At 42.8% G+C, this 21,882-nt stretch overlaps 1 protein-coding gene and 1 pseudogene across 1 annotated transcript in view; one reads left to right on the top strand and one right to left on the bottom strand.

Moving 5' to 3' along the window:
• Nucleotides 1-8,293: 8,293 nt before the first annotated feature.
• LOC115289980 lies at nt 8,294-9,518 on the bottom strand (annotated as a pseudogene).
• An 8,491-nt stretch (nt 9,519-18,009) lies between these two features.
• Nucleotides 18,010-21,882, top strand: part of DCTN1 (dynactin subunit 1) — a 31,028-nt gene continuing 27,155 nt past the window's right edge. The window contains exon 1 of the mRNA XM_029937632.1: nt 18,010-18,114. The gene's annotated coding sequence lies outside the window, so the exon portion shown is untranslated. The remainder of the gene's footprint in view (nt 18,115-21,882) is intronic.

Here is a 21,882-nt window from a genome sequence, read left to right as displayed (position 1 = left end):
AGAAGCTGAGAGGACCACCAGCCTGTGATCCGAGTCTGAACCTGAGTGAGGGAGGGAAAGAAGGCTGGTTGGGAGCTTCTTAGAGTACAGTGCAATTATTTTTCCATTTTTAAATTCCCTTTCTTGTTTTGAAAGTATACAATCTATTTCTGTTCTTTAGTGGTTAGTCAAAACACTTCAACATGCATATTTAATTTAACAATTTTTTTAATCAGTATCTTTATTTTCTTTCAAACAATATATAGACCTTAGTATTCTTTAACAGTAATTATTCTTTCTGAATTTATATGCTTCTGTAGCCTAATATTTTGATGATGCTGTTATTTTGTTAATAACACAAGTCAGATATATTGTTATCATTTTAAATAGTTGATAGATTTGTATAGATTTACCAATATTTTAAATATTTTCTTTGCCTGCTCTTCTTCCTTTGGTCTCTGATCTTCTACCTAGGATTATTTTCCTTTTCTCTGAAGCACATCCTTTCGCCGTTCCTGTAATGAGAACGTATGGCAGGCAGAACTGTACCAAGATAGTCCCCACTGTGCACACGTTCTATACACTCTCTTCTCCTTGAGTGTGGGCAGAGCTCATAATACGATGAAATTTCACTCCTGTGATTATGTTATATGCTGACAAATGGGGTTTGCTAAAGTGATTAAACTCTGAAATCAGCTGATATTTTAAAATTTAACGTTTATTTTTGAGAGAGAGAAAAGGTGTGCACGAGCAGGAGAGGGCCAGAAAGACGAAGACAGAAGATCTGAAGCAGGCTCTGTGCAGTGAGCACAGAACCCTGTGAGAGGCTTCACCTCACAAACTGGAAGATCATAACCTGAGCTGAAATGAAGAGTCGCTGCTTAACTAACTGAGCCACCTAGGTGCCCCTGAAATCGGTTGATTTTGAATTCACTAAAGGGGAGATGAGATTATTTTGGGTGGGCCTGGCCTAATCAGGTGCGCCCTTTAAAAGTGTTCAGGTCGGGGCTCCTGGGTGGCTCAGTCGGTTAAGCCTCCGACTTCGGCTCAGGTCAGATCTCACATTCGTGGGTTCAAGCCCCGCATCAGGCTCTGTGCTGACAGCTAGCTCAGAACCTGGAGCCTGCTCCTGATTCTGTGTCTCCCTCTCTCTCTGCCCCTCCCCCTCTCATGCTCTGTCTCTCTCTCAAAAATAAATAAAACATTAAAAAATTAAAAAAAAAAGTGTTCAGGTCTTCCCAGAAGCCAGAAATACTCTCCTGCTTACCATGAAGAATTAAATTGCTACATAGTGGAGAGGGCCACCTGGCCTCCAGGAGTTAACACCCCAGTTCTCCATTCCTAAGGAACTGAATTCTGCCAATACCCAGTGAGTCTGGAAGAGCACTTGGAGCCCAGATGAGATTGCATGCCTGCAGCACACAGTGATTTCCACCTGGTGAGACCCTGAACAAAGGATCCAGCTAGTTTGTAGCTGGACTCATGACCCACAGAAACAGACAGTACCTGTGTTCTTTCAAGGCATTGAGTGTAGTAATTGGTTAGGCAGCAATAAAAAGCTCATATGGGATCCAAAGAACCTTCTCAGTTTTATTTCTTTGAGGGGTAATTTTGCTGGCTAAGGTCCACCTATATTCCCACAAATGGCAACAGATCCTTTTTTTCTCATGGCCAAATAATATTTAATTATCTATCTATCTAGATATATACATACACATATATGTATATGTATATACATATATATTTTTTTAATCCATTCATCCATTGATGGATGTTTGGGTGTGTCCATATTATTTTGGCTATTGTGAGTAATGTTGAGATAAACATGCATGTGCATATATCTTGTTGAAAACCTGTTTTCATTTCCTTTGGGTATATACCCAGAAGTAGAATTGCTGGACCATACAGTAGATCTGTCTTTAATTTTTTGAGGAGCCTCCATATTGTTTTCGTAGTGGTTGGACTAATTTACGTTCCCACCAGCAGTTTTATAAGGGTTCCATTGTCACCACATCCTCACCAGCACCCTGTCTGTGTTGTCTCTTGTCCTCTCAATGATAGCCATTTTTTTAAAAGATGAGAAGTGAAACCTTATTGTGGTTTTTATTTTTATTTTCCTGGTGACTAGTGACTTTGAGCATCTTTTCATGTGCCTGTTGGTCATTTTTATGGACCTCTCTGGAAAAATGTCTATTTAGTTCTTCTGGTGATACTTTTTTAAAAAAATTTTTATGTCTTTTTTTATTTATTATTTTTGAGAGACAGAGAGAGACAGTGTGAGCAGGGGACGGTCAGAGAGAGAGGGAGACACAGAATCTGAAGCAGGCTCCAGGCTCTGAGCTAGCTGTCAGCACAGAACCTGACGCAGGGCTCGAACCCACAAACGGTGAGATCATGACCTGAGCCAAAGCCAGACGCTTAATCAACCGAGCCACCCAGGCGCCCCTCTTCTGGTGATTCTTTAATCATATTGTTTTCACTGTTAAGTTGTGTTAGTTTTTCATATATTTGGGTATTAACCCTTTATCTGATATATGGTTGCAAAAATTTTCTTCCATTCTGTAGGCTGGCATTTTGTTTTGTTAATTATTTCTTTTGCTGTGCAGAAGCTTTGAGTTTGATGTAGTCCCGCTGTGCACAAACTTCTGAGTTTGTGCTTTTGGCATCATGTCCAAGAAATCATTGCTGAGACCAACATCGATAAACTTCCTGGTTTTTTTTTTTTAATTTTTACTTATCTGTTTTTTTATTTTTGAGAGAGAGAGTATGAGCAGGGGAGAGAGGCAGAGGGAGATAGAAAATGTTAGGCTCCACGATTCAGTGTGGAGCCTGATATGGGGCTTGATCCCACGACCCTGGGATCATGACCTGAGCCAAAATCAGGAGTCAGATGCCTACCCAACTGAGCCACCCAGGTACCCCTGGTATACTTTTTTTTGTATTCTCTTTAAATACAGCCTCTCCTCCATTATTTTTCTTCTCTCTTTATGGAATTACAGTTAGATAAAGGTTATACCTTCTCACTGTATCCTTTATGTCTCTTGACTTCTCTTCCACATTTTCCTTCTTGTATGTTAAAGCTGCACTTACTTTTTTTTTAGATCTATTTTCCAGTTTACTAATTCTCTCTTCCACTGATTAAATCTTTTGTTTATTCCATCTAATAACTTACAATTATTATAGTTTTATTACTATATTTTATAATTGGTAGTTTTGCCAATCTGCCTAGTCAATTTTTATAATCTCTTGTTCTCTCATTATGTTTTAAATCCCCCTTTATATTTTTAAAACATAAATATCAATAACCTTTGCAGGCTTGAATAGTTTGTGGTAGCTTGTTTCTTTGTGTATTTGGTAACTTTGTACACTCCTGGTACTTGGAACTGTAGTTACAGGAATTAGTTGAGGCCTGGGATTAACGTGCACATGTAGTTTGGCCAACTTTTTAGGAGTACAATGCCAACTTGGGACTGTTTTTAATTAAATTTTGGGGGTGCCTGGGTTACTCAGTCAGTTAAGCATCCAACTTCAGCTCAGGTCATGACCTCGTGGTTTGTGGGTTTGAGCCCCTCATTGGGCTCTGTACTGGCAGCTGGGAGCCTGGAGCCTGCTTCAGATTCTGTCTCTTTCTTTCTGCCTCTCCCCTGCTCATGCTCTGTCTGTCTCTCTCTCTCTCCTTCTCTCAAGAATAAATCAATGTTAAAAAAATTAAAAGCAAGGATATAATGAGATCTCATGTACTTTTCAAGGGTCTAATTTCACAAAAATATCTGTATCTGTAGATTTGGTTTTTCCCATGATTTCTATAATAGAACTTGTGTGGTCCTAAATTACTATTGTAAGAGAAACTTATTTATGGTTGTTCTGGATTATCCTATGTAGTGGGTTCTTCTTATTACATAGTCTTCAAGGGGATCATCCTTGTGCTGTCCGCACCCTTACTCCAGAAAGAAATCTGGCTCTCTCTGGGCCACCTGGTCTCCTCAAACTCTACCAGTGTGTGGTAATGATAGGGAAAAATCTGTGATAAGATATCCGGGTGACAGGACTGATATGGAAATACCTGTCCCTGATCAAAGACTCCTCCTTCCAGTTTCTTCTTCCCACCCTGCTTGTTGAGTGCATTAATGAAGAATGTGAAAGTAACAGGCTATAAATTATTCCCTCTGCTGATGCTCTGTGTTCAGACCTCTGGAGAATGATTTCCTCTGAGCCCACCAGTGTAAAATAAATCTCCTGCCTTCCAAGATCTCGAAGTGCTCTTGGTTATTCTGCCAGGTGATCCAGACTAGATTCTGTAACATTTGGTTCCCTGACCAGGAAACCCAACTGCACTGGCTCATTGTTGCCACTGGTTGGGAAAACTGTGAGACAGTGACAGAATGAGGAATTGCAAAGGAGAAGGCATGCCCTGCCTGAGTTTTGGCAGTCTCCAGCTCGGTCACCTCAGGCCAGCCCCGCTCTGCCGTTCCTACCAGACTTGAGAAGACCTGGCAAACGGGACCTGGAACTGACATCAGAAACTAGCAAGACCTGCGCCTAAATCTGTCCTGTCCTGCCCACCCATAGTGGTGGAAGGGGAAGCTGATTGCTCCCCAGAGACTTCAATGGTCTCTCTGTTTGAGGGGGCCCCATCCATCCCACCCACCCATAGTAGTGGAAGGGGGAGCTGATCACTCCCTGGAGACCCCAGTGGTCTCATCTGTAGGAATTCTGTGAGAGGGACTGTAGTAACCTCTGGTGTGTATGTGAGTGTGAATATGCAACTCAGTCTGGCTTGCCTGATGGTTCCAGTCTGTGGCTCCCTTAAGGTCCCCAAAAGCCTATGGAGTCTGAGTGGGCCCGTCTGCAATTCCATGGTGAATGGCATACAGTTTGTGGTGGCATTGGAATAGTTTCCGATTGGAAAGCTGAGACCTATTACTAAGCGTCACCTAAGTTCCTTTGGGACACAGCCAGGTGGGCATCCCTACCCCTTTGTCTTTGCAACACCGCCTCACAGGGACATTATAGGATTTGGACTTTGCAAAGAAGGGGTTTTCGGAAGACTATGTAATTATGTGAATTAGAATGACCCACTTTTGGTGTAGGATGACCTTCAGAGTGAACCTTAGGTGTCCCAACCAGCCACTGTGTCTAGCATGTTGTAACTAGATTCCCAGATTACCCTGATCATTACCATGTATTGACTCCTGGCTTGAAATTGCCTGAAATCCCCCACCTTGGATGCAAAGGTTTGAGCTGCCTCACCCCGAGAATCACTCAGACAACCGAAGAAGCAGCCCACTGCTCCCCTAGTATTTGTGGGGGACCCAGAGGAAGACTCTGTCTTTCTGCCACCTTATGACTCACCAGGCCTTGTCCCCCCTGCTCTAAGGCCTGAAACTCCACTGTCATCTGTCTATTAATGACCCTGCTGCCTGAGCTTGAGTTCATGAACGCCTGACATGGGTCTTTACCACAGAAGAACGACAGGCTCACATCCATCAGTACCAAGAGGCTCTCCTTTGGGGGATTTGAGTTGGAGCCAAAAAGCCCATGAATGTGACTAAAATATCATTGGTCACTCAGCAACCTGGGGAGTCTCCTGGAGACTACTATGAAAGACTATGTGAGGCATACCGGTATACACCCCATGTGACCCCAAGGCACTAGAAAGTCAACATATTGGAAATGCCTTCTTTGTGGCCCAGGTTGCCCCAGACATCAGGATAAAACTCCAAAAGGTAGAGGGCTTTGTGGGATGAATATCACTCAGTTGACAGAATTTGGCAATAAAGTTTTCAAGAACAGGGAAGTCACAGCTGAGAGGGAAACTGAAAAAAGACTAAAGAGGGTTGCCCTTCTCACAGCAGCACTGGTAAAAAAGGACAATGCAAAGATGGGGAAGCTTCAACCATCGAAGGGGGAAGAGCCCAGAGCCCTCTTAGCAAAAGACCAACGTGTCTATTGCAAGGAAAAGGGACACTGGAAGAATGAGTGCCTGAATCAGAAAGGGCCCCCCAAACCCAGCCTAGATTGGGAGGAACCTCGAGAAAGGGACCTTATTGGTCTGGCTGAGAATCAGACTGAAGGGCATGCTAACTCTCTCTGTTCCTCTGCCTAGTAGATGTGAGGGCTTCTCATTCATTTCCCAGGTTTTAACAGCTACAATTGGAGCCAACTGTGGTTAGTCTACCTCGGGATGGGGACCTTAAGGAATATTCCCAAGCAGTTGCTGAAACTTCACTTATTTGGGAGAGATTCCCAGTCTTCTCTGGCCTGATGTGGACTCCATATTTCCACTTTGTTGGAAAACACATGGCTGCTTCTCCTCTGTCTGAACCAAGATTTTTATTTTTTGAGTGTCACTAGACAATGAATTAAGCAAACTTTTATTGAAGCTTAAGTTGTGGTACAGAAATACATTTCAACTGATTTAAGTCCAACACCATGAAGAGAGAAATTATGGCACCAAAATTTTCCCTCCATCATACACACTAGGATTAATTTTGATTACTATTCAATCTACAGTCTTAATTTTTCTAGGCTTTATTCCATACAAATTTGTGCAGTTTTCAACATTAGATAGAAATCTTAAATCTATGAGGGGAAAAAAAATCAGACCTCAAGCCAACAAATGTCATCAAATCTACTGGGACACTGTTCAAGAACAAAATCCACTTTGAGCATTGGTCCTCAAAACAGTACAAAACATTAATTAGGTACTGTGTGCTAAATTACAGAATCAAACTGATCCACTGACTGAAAGTTTCTTCAATGAAACTTTGAATCAACATGCTTAAAAATAAAAGTCAAAACTTGTGTTCCAACCACTTGATTTCAAACCAAGTAGATTTTATGTTTTGAAACACTAAAAAAAAGTGTTTCATTTATAAATACGGAAGGAACAAAAAAACATCACTGCAACAATCCAGAAAGAATCAGAGAAATTTGTAAGGACAAGAATATAAAATTTAGTCCAACCTTACTGTTTTTTCAGCTGCTTATATCTCAGTATTTGCAAATATACCTAAAGATGCCAACTCCTCAAAGCCTGTATTTTTAGTCATTTCCCAATGACGTCTGGAATTTTGTGTCATGGATAGCATTCTGCATCACTGTCTGAACATCCTCAACGGTTCTCAGTCTGGGAAGTTTCACTTGACCCTATGAGACCACGGTGAAAGGAACACCAGGAAGTCAGAACACTACTAAGTCAAAGAACTTTAAGTCCTAAGATGACAAAGATAGACTCCATTTTGAACCAAAGTTTATGGTATACTATGAATGAAAATTATTGGAAAAAGCTGTTAAAAGTAAGTGAATCATCTGAGCTGATGTACTAAATCCAATACAACCTTTATCTTAATTTCCTTGCTAATAAACCTAGTGATAAAAATTCTTTTATACAACACTTAGCAAGTTAGTAAAGGCATGGTACTCATGAGAAGCTAATCTCATTAATGGGAACACAGAATGGCATACAGTTTCTGGAACAGTTCTGCCAGTATACCCTAATATAAATTTATGTGTCTTCCTTGCTAAACACCATGTTTATTTTGGCCACTATCTCCAAAAGAGTCCAGGCCGATATAAAAAAAGGAAAAACTCCTTTGACCTTAAAACAAAATAAAGCCCAGGGTCCATTCCCCTTCCCCCTCCCGGGTATAAGATTAGTATAAACCCACAGTGTAACAGTATATTGCTTTATTGGGGGGAGGGTCAGGAGGCAAGACACCATGGCAAATAATGAAATCAATTAAAGGAAGTACAGGTATAGGAAGCAATGTTAAATGTTAATACACAAAATGGATAACTGCAATAATTTTCTTAAGAGGACTTGACTCGTGGAAGATAAACTTTCATCGCTGTTGCAAAAAACATCTGTACGAAGTAGAAAGTGGTTTCAGTAATATTAGTAGAGAATATGTTCTAGAAAGTGGAGGTAACTGGATGTAAAATTCTGGCAGCAACTTAATAGAACAGTCCCAGATGATTAGGCTGAGGCCAACACCTAATGAGGACGAAAGCCTTGACTGTGGGGAATTTTGGATGATACCTGGAGAAATATTACATAGTGCGTAAACCAAATTGAATTGTTTTCACAAGTGTTGTAAAGTTTCATATAGTAAAAGGTTTTTTCTACATGCACTTCAATTTCACAGCAAGAGTGGCATAGGATACCTAAACACAGAAGAAAGCATTCATGCAAGATACCTAACTCCTTGATATAATAATGCATACAATTCAAAATGATTATACTATCATTACATCTAGGGCTTTCTGCAGCTACAAGGTGGTGGTTATGGAAAGCATGGTCCCTGGTATCAATATCTAAAAAGTAGCCACCACCTCCTTCTATGTGTGGTCTCTTTTTGCATTTTTTTCTTCATTTTTATTAATCAACTCTGCTGTTGTTGCTGCTTCTTAGCAAAACTGGTAAAAACAAAATTGTAATCATTGAACATAGCGCTCTGGCAATCAAGACGTTTAAAACCTTCAATCTTCTGAGGCGAAGAAAGCACTGTGCGACATTTAGAACTCTGATTTACAAACAGGGGGGTCACAAATTTTCCTGGCTTGAGGACTTCCACAACTTTCCTGATCAGGTCATCATAGGAGGTCTGACTTAAGTTTTTTTCAAAGCTAACATAAAAATCTGGTTCTGGAGTGATGTGAATAGTCCAATAAGTTCCATCCGATTTCATTCCATTCATTGAATACTACAAGGATTGAACAGTGTGGCATCAATGACAGAACCTGGTATCAGGTCACGAATTCCACTCTCATGAGTGACATCCTTTGCAGTAACACCATCTTTCATGTAGAAATGGTCCATAACTGCTGCGTCAAGCTCACTCATCAGAATTTCCAGGGTTTGTTCTGGCTGACTGATTACCCAAGTCTCTGGGAAATCCAAAGTATACAAGTACCAACAATCAGAATTCATACGTCCCATACAATATGCCGCTCCGTTGGGGAAAATTGCATTAAGAAACTCTATTTCTTCCTGGAAATTCCGGTGTGGGTACTCTTGGTGAGAAGGCTTCATGAAATTCTTACGAGAATAAAAGAAGCTTTGAATTGAGTCAAACCCACTGGAATCCCTATGAAGTTTCAACAGGGGAACCAGTGCTTTCAACAAGAGGGTGGTACCACATGTCTTCAAAATGAAACGTCTCTTGGAGACAAACGTGCTACTCTCACTGAGTACATAAGCTTCCTGCTTGTCAGTTTTTGTCACATTTATGATTGAACATTGCACACCCTTCAAAAGTATGTCCCACTCGGATCTTGGGATGGTGCCAAAATCCCCAGATCCTTGGTTTGCGTCGGGTTGCTGCCTAGAGAACCAAATCTCCAGCAGCTTCTCGGTCCCTTCGAAAAAATGTGCAGCTTCCATCACCGTGAGACTAGCGAACAACCAACAACCACAGAAAATCAACTAAATTAAATCTCTTCTCCCGCCGCTGCCGCCGCTGCGGATTGTTCCAGCTGTGTTACCAAAGTTCAGGTTCCTTTTTTTTTTTTTTGCTATAATTTTATATTAACTTTTCAAAAAAAGGATAAATAAAATTTTCCCGGCTTTTTTTGTGTGTGTGTGAGCGAAAGTTGAACGTGAGTCTGTTGGAAATAGAGGCAGATACAGTTCAGTTTCTTGTAGTCCGCTGTTTCCCCGTTAGAGAGAGTAGAGCGAGCGCTAGCTGATGTCGCCGGCCATACTGTGTAAGCCTGAGCCAAGATTTTGAATTGGGTTTTCCTTCTCTGCCTCCTATTGTCACCACGCCTCTTCTGCCTTCCCCTCTCCCTGTTTCTGCACCAACTTGGGTGTGGTCTATATAACTGGTTCCTATTCCATCCTCAGTGCCTCCGGCACATTAGCTCCTCCTCCCACCCTCAAGGTCAAGGAGCAAAGTGCACCCCCTTGGACATCTAGGTCTTTTCCAAGTAGAATGCATGATTACTGAACATAGGTTTGGGTTTTTTCTTCCTATTGTAGATAAACTAAGGCTATTTGTACCCATTAGAAAACATGCTTTGTGGTTAATTGGTTCATGAATTTACCATCTAAAAAAATTCTGGTGTAAACACCTCTCAGTTGGTTATAAGACCTCAATTAGAAGCTAAGGTTTCCTAAGAGTTAAAATTCTGCTAAATATATTAAGACTGATGGAAAATAAGGAAAGCAACCCTTTATGTAGGAAAGTGGGAGATATTTAAGAAAGATATAAGGAATGGAAATACATTTTTGTTGAGGATAAAAGCAAGTAATTTTGTCCTAAATGAGACTGGTTGGAGAGAAATGGCTTTGAGACAAAATTTGAAAGCAAAGGAAAGTTGCTCGTGAAGGGAAATCTTTGGAAAGGATTAAGGTTGAGATGAATGGAATTTTTAAAAATTTTTTTAAATGTTTTATTTATTTTTGATACTGAGAGAGACAGAGCATGAGAGGAGGAGGGGCAGAGAGAGAAGGAGACACAGAAGTGGAAGCAGGCTCCAGGCTCTGAGCTGGCTGTCAGCACAGAGCCTGACTCGGGGCTTGAACCCATGAACGTGAGATCTGACCTGAGCCGAAGTCGGAGGCTTAACCAACTGAGCCACCCAGGCGCCCCTGAATGGAATTTTAAAAGTACACTGGTGGGGCGCCTGGGTGGCTCAGGTCATGATCTCGTGGTTTGTGGGTTCGAGCACCACATCAGGCTCTGTACTGACAGCTAGCTCAGAGCCTGGAGCCTGAGCTCCCCCATGGCAAGTTGCCTTGGCTAATTTCCCAAGACAAATGAAATTTCATTTACCTCAGGACAGGTTACTTCAATTTCTTCATAATGTTGCAGTTCAGCCTGTTTCACCAATATCCCTTAAGCCATTGGCTGCTCCTTCGGTTTTTGTGGATGCTTCCAAACTAGGTATAGTAGCAATAGTTTTCGTTTCTCAACAACATACTAATACTACCACAGTTAAATATCAGACCACATCAGTACAACGTGCAGAACTGTTTGCTGTTAGGATAGCCTTACAACAATTTCCATTTGTGGTTAATTTGTTTTCTGACAGCCTCTATGTGGTTAATGCGGCACACCGGCTCCCTGAGGCCTCTATTCGTACTTCTGATGAGGACATTTTTCATCTCTTTGCAGCGATAAAAAGGCCTCTTTTGCAAAGGACTGAGCCTATCTTTATTGCACATTTACAGGCTCATTCGCCTCTCCCTGGACCATTATCTGAAGGCAATGCCTTAGCTGATCAACTTACTCAGCTATACTCTTTAGATTCCTTGCAAATGGCCCAGGAGAGTCATGCTTGATCCAAATGCAACTGCTTTAAGAAAACAATTTAAAATTTCTAGAGATCAAGCTAGGAACATTGTTAAACAATGTCCTCATTGCCCTGAAGTATTAGTTCCTACCCATATTGGGGTTAATCCATGGGGGCTAATGCCTAATGATTTATGGCAGATGGATGTCACTCATTATCCACCATTTGGAAAGTTGCAATATGTTAACGTAACTGTTGACACTTATTCTGGATATATAATGGCTTCTGCTCATTCCAGGGAAGCCGTTAAGGATGTACAAATTCATCTTTTTCAAGTTTTCGCTATGTTAGGAATACCTAAACATTTAAAGACTGATAATGGAACTGCATACACTTCTCAAGCCTTTAAAAATTTTTGTTCTCAATTTAATATTGTCCATACTACTGGCATACCTTATAACTCTATTGGTCAAAGTATTGTGGAAAGAGCTCATAGAACTTTAAAATTGCAATTACAAAAAATAAAACGGGGAATACATGGGCAGAAGTAATAGGGTAAAGTATTCCCCTCATATGCACCTAAATCTAACTCTGTTTTAAATTTTTTGAATTTAAATGATATAACTCTTACACCTGCAGCAGAGAGGTTTTGGCATCCTCAAGGCCCTACAAGTCAATGGGCCAAATGGAAGGACCCTCAAACCAGGTTGTGGAGAGGGCCAGACCCTTTATTACATTTAGGTTGAGGCTATGCTTGTGTCTTCCCACAGGATGAGGAAGCACTGTGCTGGGTTCCTTCCAAGGACCTCAGAATTGTCCCAGGTCCAGGGGAAGATGAGGACACTCATCCTTCAAGGGAATTCTCCTGAATCAGCTGCAGCTTCCCCTCCTTTACCCCCTTGGGGAGAAATAAAAACTTTAACAGAGCTATGCTTATTGTAATGCAGACTGGGCCGGAGATCACCCCCTTCAATCTATTTTTAGCTATGGTGGCCCTTCTGTCTATCAACTCTACGCAGGCAGGTATGTATTGGGCTTATTTGCCTGATCCCCCTATGGCTCGCTCTGTTACATAGGAGGACCCTCCACCTCGAATTTATATGAATCTGACGGGATTATTGGGTGGAGATGACAGTACTATCTTTCAGCCAGTCTAGCAACCTATAAATTGAACAGGAATGGCCTCTTGGCCTCCTATTTGCGTATACCCACAATTCTCTTAGGCTCATAATATATATAGTGTTTTCAAACTTCAGAGGCCAAACACAAAAGTAGTATACTCTTATGGTGGCCCAGTATCTGGGGGGAGATTCTTCTATTCAGCCCGGCCATCTGCAGGTACACAAGAAGAAAGAATTGACTGCAAGGAAGATGATGATGGTGCTCCCACCACCTCCTCTCCCTAATATGCCACTTTGCTTCTGAGCACACATTTGGGCAGGAAAAAAATTGCCTTGGGAAGAGTGTTTTTATGGTCATCCTACGTTGATCTCCCCAAATGGTATAGAAAATTAGACTCTGGTAGACTGGTTCCATCCGCTGCCTACAGAAGAACCTGATATATACATCCATAATAGAACTCTTCCTGCTAATGTGTTGATGACTCCCAATGGACAAAAGCATGCTGACTTAGGGGAATTGGCTTCTTCTTTGATTCCCTTATAGACTGATGCGTCACATGTTGGTGCCTATTATGGGTATAGCCCTGGACCTGTCTTCATCATCCAGGCTTGTGTTCCCCATCCTTGTGTGTTGGTTGTTGGCAATGGGTTCATTACTGTGCAAAATGGTTTGTCTTATGCTGAGTGTAAGAATTGTGTTTTGACCGATTGTATTTCTATCATCCTTTGAAACAAATCCCCTTATGCCACTTCCATTTGTTATGATGCCTGTTAACATCACCAGCCCCGGGTGTGCAGACTTGGGGATTCAATTGACAATGGATTATTACATAGGTCTAAAAGATTGCTAGGTCTATTGATGGCTGGCATTACTGCCGCCATTACCTTGATAGCTTTTACAACTGTTTCAGCCATAGCGCTTTCTCAAACTGTAAATGATCTTGCTAGAAATATGTCCATTGCTCTCGAAAGAATATGTTGAGCTTGGAGCATTCAGTGGAGTTCACTGGAGCTCAATTAATGACTCAAAAGCATCTTTACAGCTAAAACAATAGGGGGAAATGTGGGAAGCACCAGCAAGGAGCCAGTAGGGAGAGTGCGATTGAGCAAAAGTTCTCGTGACCTTACAACCCTTGCAGCTGCCCCTAGTTTCTCTAGGACTGGATTACTGAAATTAAGATGTTGGCTGTATAGATGACCTTCATGCTTTTTGAGTTAGAGTGTTGATTGTTTTTCGAGCTTTGGCAATCTTCTGGGATTGTTTACACCTGTGGCTGTCTGTATAAAACTACTTGCTTGTGAAGACTAAAGCGGCAATGTGGGCATCACTCATGCTGCTCCTCTCGTTCCCGTCCTTTGGCTCTCTCTCTCTCCTTTTCCTCATTCCCTTATTCCCTTATCCTCACGTCCTTGTACGTACGTGCGGGCGCACAGAAGCAACAAAAACTGGAATTGAGTTGCTTTGGGTAAGGATCTTGGGGGATGGGATGGGATATGTATGTTTAAAAAAATATGTGCATATTTACAATAGTCAAAAGGTAGAAACAACCCAGATGTCTACTGATGGGAAAATGGATGAACAAAATGTGATATACATACACAATGGGATATTAATCAGCCTTAAAAGGAAAGAAATGCTGACCCATGGTACAACATGAATGGACCTTGAAAACATAAGCCAGACCCAAAAGGGCAAACATTGTATGATTCTACTAAAGTACTTAGGAGTAGTCAAAGAGACAGTAGAATTTTTGTTACCAGGGCCTGAAGGAGGGGAGAAAAGGGAGTTCATGTTTAATGGGCACAGAATTTCAGAATAAAAAGATGAGAAATTTCTATAGATGAATAGTGGTGATGGTTGTGCTGGGGAGGAAAAATTTTCCTTTACACTTCAAAATTCTAGGTGGTCTAAGAATTAATCTGGGACAGATTAATAGGAGAAAATCAAATGTAATTACATACATATGAAGAATCCAGATGGCTATGAGATCCCAAAGATAGGCAAAATGAAGTATGTATGTCACCTTGAACTAAGGAGAAGGGAGTAGAAGTCTGGGACTACAAACAGAAGGGGAGCAATTCATAGGCAGATAAAAAGAGTTAAATTTTTGGTGATTAAATGATTGCTGGGCCATTCAGAAACAAGGGACACACTCATGGCTCCTAAGTTTAAGTCCCACGCCAGGCTCTGTGGTGACAGCTCAGAGCCTAGAGCCTGCTTTGGATTTTGTGTCTCTGTCTCTCTCTGTTTCTCTCTCTCTCCCAAATAAATATATGGTGTAAGAAAAAAAAAAAAAGAGGGGCTCCTGGGTGGTTCAGTGAGTTAAGCGTCTGACTTTGGCTCAGGTCATGATCTCACAGTGTGTGAGTTCGAGCCCTGTATAGGGCTCTGTGCTGACAGCTTGCAGCCTGGAACTTGCTTCTGATTCTGAGTCTCCTCTCTCTCTGACTCTCCCCCTACTTGCACTCTGCCTCTCTCCCTCAAAATAAATAACAGAGAGAGAGAGAGAGAGAGAGAGAGAGAAACAAGGGACATAGAGGAGACTTTAATCAAACTAGCCTTGCCAGGTTCCTATCTACCACCCCTAGTTAATGTTTGAATGTAGTTATCTATGGTGAGAGCTCTCTTCTTGAAGCCGGTCCTCTATCTAAATTGTTTTATGCAGTTAGGTGGGAGGTCAAAGTTTCTTCCTCTTTTGGACCTTGATTGTTTTTAGCTTGAAATAAGCTGCATGTCAAAATGACATTTTGGGGCAGACTGCCCTTGGCCCCTACAGTTGCAGAATAATGTAAGTGTACTTAATTCCATTGAACTTTGCTTAAAAATGATTAAAATGGGGGCGCCTGGGTGGCTCAGTTGGTTAAGCATCCAGCTTCGGCTCAGGTCATGATCTCATGGTTCGTGGGTTTGAGCCCCACATCGGGCTATGTGCTGACAGCTCAGAGCCTGGTGCCTGCTTCAGATTGTTTCTCCCTCTCTCTCTCTGACCCTCCCCTGCTCACACTGTCTCTCTCTGTCTCTCAAACATAAATAAAAAACATTAAAAAATTCTTTAAAAACGTGATTAAAATGAGCATCCAACTCTTGATTTCAGCTCAAGTCATGAACTCATGGCTGTGAGATCAAGCTCTTCGTCAGGCTCCACAAGGAACACAGAGTCTGCTTAAGATCCTCTCTCCCTCTCCCCCTGCCCCTCCTCTACTTGTACATGCTCTCTCTCCCAAAAAAATGGATAAAAGTGTAAGTTTATGTATGTGTTACCACAATAAAAGTATGTGCATACAGTGCCTTTTAAATTTATTTTCAAATGTCATTTCTTTTTTTAAATGTTTGTTTTATTTATTTTTGAGAGACAGACAGAGCGTGAGCAGGGGAAGGGCAGAGAAAGAAAGAGACACAGACTCTGAAGCAGGTTCCAGGCTCTGAGCTGGAACACAGGGCTCGAACTCATGAAATGCGAGATCAATGACCCCAGGCAAAGTCGGCCGCTTGACGGACTGAGCCACCCAGGTGCCCCCATTTCTCTTTAATTGAAGAGGATGGAGGTCATTTCTACTAAAACTGCAGATGTACTTATTTGATCTAGATGTATCCTACCTGTATATACCTACTCACATATGGAGAGTCATATGTATAAGGTGATTCATTATAGCCTTGTTTGCAACAGCAAAAGATTAGAAACAAAGTATCCCACCAGAAGAGGATGGTTCATAAATTATGTATATCCAGGCAACAGAATTATACAGCTAAAAAAAATGAATAAGGAAGATCTCTATTTACTGATTTAGAAAGATCTCCAGGATATATTAAATGAAGAAACCAAGGCACAAGTATCTATAACATGCTACCTTTTGCATAAGAAATGAAGGAGTAAGACTATGTATTCTTATGTGTTTGTATTTGCATAAAACATTTAGAGGATAAGCAAGAAACTATACAAACAAGGGCTACCTGTAATGGGCAGGGGGAAGGAGTGGGTGGGAACAAAGTTTGAAGGGAGGTTTTTCAGTGCATATTGTTTATATTGATTTGATTTTTGAATTATGCAAATTCATTATCCATTCAGAATATTAGAAATATTTAGAAGATGAAATAGGGGGGAAAGGTGGCAATAGGAGAGGTTGCCCAGTTCATTCTTTCTACCATTTACACCTCCACCCCCACCTCTACCCACTATCAATTTTATGGATTTTTCCGGGTTGTTTTCTTTTCTTATTCTTCCCTCCTCCTTTAAGTAGGCTCCACACTGCTCCCCTTTAAGTGGGGTGTGAACACATGACCCTGAAATCACAAATCCAGTGCCTTACTGAGACAGCCAGGCACCCAGGTTGTTTTCAATCTTAGATTAACTGAGATAAACAAAACGGTAGTTATTATTCAGGCTCTTTACACGGATTCATTTAATCGTCTTGCAACTTAGTAATACAGATACTATTATTAACATTCTTATTTTACAAATGAGAAAACAGGAACATGGAAGGGGTTAAGTAACTTACCTAAGCTCTCACACAGTACACTGTGGTCAGAATTTGAACCGCCATCTATCAAGTCCTGGCTCTCCCAACATCCTTGTACAAGTATCTTTGAATACTTGTCCTATTATTTCATTTCTTTGGTGACACTATTAGAAGTGGTTACATTGGATGCACCTGGGTGGCTCAGAGGGTTGAGCTTCTGATTTTGACTCAGGGCATGATCTCAACGCGCCCAGGCTTCCGGCTTTGTGCTGACAGCTCAGAGCCAGGAACCTGCTTCGGGTTCTGTCTCTATCTGCCCCTCCCTGTCTGGAGCTCTTTCTCTCAAAGATAATTAACAATAAAAAAAATTTTTTTTAAGGGAGGCTTAAAAACAAAAGAAGTGGCTCCATTGGGTCAAGGAGTTTGTCCTTTTAGTTTTTCTCTTTCTAAATTAAAAGAACCAAAATGCCATTATTTTACATTCCCATCATAAGGGCATGGGGGGGGGCGTGCCTGGTTGCCTGGTTGGCTCAATCAGTTAAGCGTCTGACTCTTGGTTTCCTCTCAGGTCATGGTCTCAAGGTTCGTTTCATGAGCCTGCTTGAGATCGTCTTCCTCTCTCTCTGCCCCTTCCGCAGCACATGTGCACATGTTCTCTCTCTCTCTGTCTTTGTCTCTCTCTGTCTCTGTCTCTCTGTCTCTGTCTCTCTCTCTCTCTCTCTCTCAGAATAAATTAATAAACTTGGAAAAAAACAAGGGCATGAGAATGCCTGTTTCCCCATACGGATAACACTGAGAAGCAGCAAAATTTAATTTTTTTCTCAAGCTAACTAGTGAGATACGGTTTATCACTAATATTTTAACTAGCAGTTTAGCACTCAAAAGCTTTGTGGCCCCTGGGAGCATTTGCCCCGAGCAACGAGTCCTCCAGTCCCCGTGCGCTGTTTCCTCTCCGTCGGCAGAGGGCGCAGGCCTAGAGGCGCCTCTCTCCTGTGGTCCTCATTGGCTTCCCAGGCACAGTGCGCACGCGCATACTTCTCTCCAGGTGTCCAGCTTTGTGCCTGACCGAGGTCTGCACGGCTGTGCTCAGCCCGAAGTTTTTAACCGTGGCTGGTCTTCGGGGAAGAGTAGCGTGTTCCCTGCACCCAGAGCGACTCTGGGCCTCTGGGGCGAGAGAGTGTGGGGCGGGCCTCGAAGGGTCGGGCGGCGCGTCGGGCAGCCCACACGGGCGGGGCAGGCAGGGCGCTCCCGGCAAGGACTTGGGCGTCGGTCGCCGGCGGTGGGGCCGGAGCCGGGCGCGGAGCCCCTGACAGGACAGGTACGGAGACGGCCACCCTGCCAAACGTCTCCGCCTCAGCCCCCCGCGTGTTCGCTAGGTTCCCGGCGGTGGACGGGGGGCCGGGTGCTGGGCTGGGGCGCGGCATGGGACCCGGTGTGCAGAGCGGGGACGGTAGGGATGGGCCGCAGCGGGGTGGGCGCCTGCCTGAGTCTGGGCCTTTCCGACCCACCTGCGCTCTTCAGTCTGGTGATGTTCTCCCGGGGACGAAGTGGTGGCGCCTCCTAATTTCTCCGCAACGGCGAGGAGCCCCCTGCTTTCCTGGGAGTGTCTGAGGCACCCCTTGAACCCATTCCGAGCTACAGGTTTCCTTGTGGGCACATGGTTGAGAAGTTTGTGTCAGAAGAAAAACAAAAAACCATAGGGGACTCAAACGTGGGGCCCTGGATATGGGTTTGGTGCGTCTGTGCCTCCCACTTCTGGGGTCCGCCTTAACTGGCAGCATGACTCTTGAGAAGTCATCCTGCACATTCCTCTTGGTTTTAGGTAGAACTACAGGTGAATCACACACACGAGGAAGTCCGCTGTTTTTAAAGAGACAATGATTTAGAAGCTTTCCCTCATGTAGTGCAGTGATGAGAACAGCAAGCCCATATTGACCACTTACTAATCCAGTATGCTTAAGGTACTGAGAGGCAAGGAGCTATGAGGTCAAGATTGACGGTCTTTACCCGGTGTCCTGCCAAAGCCTGAGCCACGGGATGTTAAACTTTTTTTTTTAAAGGCATGTTGTTCTCAAATATGTTTTGAAACTTCATGGTTAAAGTTTCAGAGCCTTCAGTATGCTAATGATGTTACTGAAAGTATGCTATGGAGACTTTCCCAGATTTCAATGGGAAATGCCGTTTTTCTTGGGTCTTGACTCTGTTTAACATCTGAAATAGTTTGGGAAACGCAGTTCCAGAATTAGAAACTCAGGGTTTGGAAGGGACTGGTAAGGTCAGTGCTTTTCAAACTTTAATGGCGCTTACACCCGCGGGTCTTGTTCGAAACAGATTCCGGTGGGTTCTCCACTTTCTTTCTTTTTTATTATTATTGTTAGAGAAAGAGCACCCACGAGCAGGGGTGGGGCAAGGAGAGAAGGGGGGAGAGAGAGAATCCCAAGCAGGCTCCACGCCGACAGCATAAAGCCCAACTTGGGGCTGGATCACACAAACTGAACCATGAGATCATGATCTGAGCCAAAATCAAGGGTCCCATGCTTAACCGACTGAGCTACCCAGGTGCCCCTGGTTCTACATTTCTAACAAGTTCCCGGGTGCTGCTGCTGCTGCTGCTGCTGCTGCTGCTCCTCCTCCTGCTCCTCCTCCTCCCCCTCCTCCCCCTCCTGCTTCATGGACCGCACTTTCAATGACAAGGGTGTAGATCACTGGATTGAAATTTAGAGACCATGTAGATCACTGGATTGAAATTTAGAGACCATGTTCTGCTTCCTGCTTTGTAATACGAACTTTGCTGCCTTGAGTGAGCCACTTCACCTGTCCAGGCCTGTAAAATAGGAGGCTGGACTAGAAAGAAGGTTTCATTCAGGTCTAAAATGCTTGTGATTCAAGTTCTATTACCTTGTGGTAGTTGAAGTCCATCTAAAATATCATTCCCTAAATGGCCCATTTGCGCTTGAACATTTGGGGAATTGACTACATTTCATCTTGAGATAGCTTCATAAGGAAGCTTCTCAACTTATTGCAATATATCTCTGCGACTTCCATTCTGTTGGTAGTAGGTTATCTTAAAAAAATTTTTTTTTAGTGTTAAAGAAATTTTTTTTTGAGGAATTGGAATTCCTGATTTTATTTAATTTTTTTTTAATGTTTTATTTATTTTTGAGAGACAGAGAGAGTGACAGCGTGAGTAGGGGAGGGTCAGAGAGAGAAGGAGATACAGAATCTGAAGCAGGCTCCAGGCTCTGAGCTAGCTGTCAGCATAGAGCCCGATGCCGGGCTCGAACCCACAAACTGTAAGATCATGACGTGAGCCGAAGTTGGATGCTTAACCAACTGAGCCACCCAGGTGCCCCATGTTTTTAAATTTATTTTTGAGAGACAGGGAGAGACAGTGCAAGCAGGGGAGAGTCAGAGAGAGAGAGGGAGACACAGAATCCGAAGACAGGCTCCAGGCTCTGAGCTAGTTGTCAGCACAGATGCGGGGCTCAAACCCATGAACTGTGAGATCATGACCTGAGCCGAAGCCGGACACTTAACCAACTGAGCCACTCAGGTGCCCTTAGATCATCTTTTTAGAATTGAACAGAAAAAAGAATACAGTTCCCCTTTAGAAAGGTTAAAGTATTAGATAATAGTTGCTCCTCCCAAATTTTCTCTGCTGAATTATCCTTAATTCTTCCATGACATTGTTTCAAATCTCTCTTTTAAATTGAGTCTTTTCTGCATGGGGTGTAGTGGGGCTCTGGCTGGGCTTTGAAGGATCGGTGGGGCTTGCAAGACAGGGAAAGCATTGTAAGCAGCTGCTAGTGGTGCAGAGATGACACTGCATATGTCAGAGCCAGGGTTGTTTGGTTAAAGTAAGGAATGGTATGTCAGTGAAAGATTTGGAATGGGTGAGTATATAGACAAAATATTTCAGAGTGGGTCATTGTCTTACTGTGGCATATAATGTGGTTGGAAATGGACAAGGAGAGAGGTAGGGCGCCAGATAAACTTCTACCAGTAATAGAGGATGTCTGTTGATGATGTAGGAAGGCCTTATATTTGTGTGTAAGATTTTACAGATTACAGAACCTTCCCCAGGCATGATCTCGTTTTATTTAATAATCCTGTGAGAGGGGCAGAGCAGCTGTTACCCTGTTTTATAGATGAGGTGCCAGAGGGAAAACGGTTTGCCTGAATTCTCAAAGCTATTAAATGGCCAACCAAAGTGATGACAGTGGTAGTGGAGGTGAAAAGAAGGATGTAGGAAGCAATACTAAGGAAGAATTGGTAAGTTGGGCCTGACTGACCTGAGGATACAAAGGAGAAGTTGTTAGGAAGAATTCAAAAGACTCATGAGAATCATAATACCATTGACAAGTGTCGCTCTATGTTTCACTCTACCATCTCTGTCATTGCTAGTGGCCGCCTGGTGTTATAGTTTGAGAGGGATGGTAGTATAGGATTCCCAGGTTTCTTGGCCTGTCTACAGGTACTGGAGGTCCTGAGGGGACTTGGGTGGCTGTCCCATACCAAGGGAGATGAGAACTGTATTCTCCCTGACCCTTGAGGAGGTAAGTGCTGAGCAGTTGACTGATTCAAATCTATCATAGGGCCCTTGCCATCCTGGAGACTCTGGATTTGGCTTTATGTCATTTTTCTTTTGAAGTTCAGGCTAGTACCAGTAGCACTTGGCTGATGGACAAATTGAATGTCCATTCTGACCTCTCCAAGCTCCTACATATCCCCTGAGGGTTTCACTTAAGCAAATACTAGACCTTTGTCACCCTCAATGCCTCACTCAAGCTGTTTTCCCAGATCTGCACTTGCCCTAGAGCCTAGAGATCTCTCTATGGTCCTTTAACTGTGGAGCATATGAGATTGAGAATTAGTGTCACTGCCAAATTCCATAAGACCTGGGACTGTCCCTACATTTTTTAGTTTCTTAGTCTCTTATCTGAAGAGGAAAGAGTTTCATCGGCATGACTTAATTTCTTCCATGGTGGGGGTCTTTTTGGGGTGGAGCTACTCTGGAAAAGTTGACAGAGCCAGCTTATATCCCTAGAGCCTCGTGTTGGTACAGGCTTGTATTTAACATTAACTG

This window comes from Suricata suricatta, chromosome 4, assembly GCF_006229205.1.
Source record: "Suricata suricatta isolate VVHF042 chromosome 4, meerkat_22Aug2017_6uvM2_HiC, whole genome shotgun sequence".
NCBI classification, from domain to species: domain Eukaryota; kingdom Metazoa; phylum Chordata; class Mammalia; order Carnivora; family Herpestidae; genus Suricata; species Suricata suricatta.
Note: the sequence above shows the minus strand (reverse complement) of the source record. Positions and strands in the feature narration are given on the sequence as shown.